Source organism: Echinops telfairi, unplaced genomic scaffold (assembly GCF_000313985.2).
Source record: "Echinops telfairi isolate 266 unplaced genomic scaffold, ASM31398v2 ScPeMD7_2010;HRSCAF=2546, whole genome shotgun sequence".
NCBI classification, from domain to species: Eukaryota; Metazoa; Chordata; class Mammalia; order Afrosoricida; family Tenrecidae; genus Echinops; species Echinops telfairi.
This window is the reverse complement of record NW_022105908.1, coordinates 16,212,739-16,214,186: the sequence shown is the minus strand read 5'-3', so window position 1 is coordinate 16,214,186 and position 1,448 is coordinate 16,212,739. Positions and strand designations below refer to the sequence as shown.

Sequence of the window (1,448 nt, the reverse complement as noted above, 5' to 3'; positions counted from 1 at the left end):
AGAGGGAACGCGGGGTGCGAGGCGCGGCGTGCGCGGGAACGGGAGGGAGAAAGGAGCGAGCCTGGGCCGCCGCGAACGGCGGGCGGCAGAGAAAGGAAGCGCGCCGCGAGCGCTCACCTTTTTTTCCTCCCAAGGACCTCGTCTGGCCGTCTCGTTCGGGAAGAGGCGAGCGAAAGGACGCGCACGGAGTCCAGAGAGACCCGGTGGGGGACGCGAGACTGCGAGCCGCGAGACCCAGGAGCAGCCCGCAGGTATTGTTGGCGGCGGGAGCTTTGTGTCTTTGGGGGTCTCCCGGCCCCTGCCCCGCTGAGACCTGCGCCCACCGGGCCGTCCGTACGGTCGGGCACCCGTCCCCAGCGCCTGGGTCAGAGCTGGAGTTGTTGTTTTTCCCTGCTCGGGGGTGGGTGTTTCTAATCCGGTTGAGGAAATGCATCGCAGGAAAAGAGATTTCTCTTAATATTATTATTTTTTTACACCGTAGTTTGGTTGTGCTGGGGGGCACCCCCCCCCCATCTTCTTCCTCTACAGTGCCTAGGTGAGAGGTCTTGGCGGTAGTGGTACGGTTACAGGCGTGGGGTTGAGATGGCGGAGCTGGGCGCCACGGAGGGGGAAGTGAGGGTTGCCTGGGGAAGGAGACTTTTGCTCAAGTTCTTAGGCTGCCCGGGAGCTGGGCGGCCTTGGAGAGCCAGTCTGAGCACCCTGTGCTGGCTCGGACAGTGGGTGGGAAACTTCCCGGGAGCGCAGCCTCCCAGGGGACTCGCAGCCCCCGACACCTCCTTTGCCCACCTCCTAGCTGCCAGAGAGCGCTTAAGGTCGCGCTCTCCCCACCCCCGCCTTCCTCCCTCCACCAACCCCTTCCGGATTTGGACCAGCTGGAGGAGTAGCTTCAAACACTTCCCCGGAGACCCCTTCCCGTACCCCGTCTGAGCCTGCCAGGAGCTCGCCCCCGCCTTTCGTGCTCTGTGGGGTCATGTTGAAAATGAAATCTCACGCCTTTGCCATCATCTTGTGGGGGACGGTCGTCACTTGGTGTTCTGGGCTACTGATCCCCAGCCGGGGAGGGGGAGGGGACTTAAAGAGGGAGGGGCTTGTTTGGGTGAGAGATATTGACGTTGGTTGGCACCCAGGCTGAGAGAGGTGCTCTCGGAGGAGGTTAGAGGCCGAGGTTCCAGGGTTCTAGCCCCTGGGGGGCTTGGTGATTGTCTAGTGACTTCTGGCACGTCTAGGGCCCTCTCCCCTTAGCCCCCTTCCTCGAGCAGGGTCCCCCTCCCCTCCTGGACAATGCGGACTGTAAGAGGTGGTCCCTAGGGTGAAGTGTATGTGTGTGTCAAAGTGTTTGTCTCCTGTCATCCACAGCTGGCTGCTCCGGTGACCCCGGAGATCCAGGCCCTCCCCCAAGGGGCTGGGAGAGGGGAGAAAAAGATGAAGAGAGGGGGGACTAGCAGTGG

General features: G+C 62.6%; 1 protein-coding gene across 1 annotated transcript in view; it reads left to right on the top strand.

The window, feature by feature from the left end:
- Positions 1-135: 135 nt before the first annotated feature.
- Positions 136-1,448, top strand: part of RAI1 (retinoic acid induced 1) — a 92,097-nt gene continuing 90,784 nt past the window's right edge. The window contains exon 1 of the mRNA XM_045293386.1: positions 136-251. The gene's annotated coding sequence lies outside the window, so the exon portion shown is untranslated. The remainder of the gene's footprint in view (positions 252-1,448) is intronic.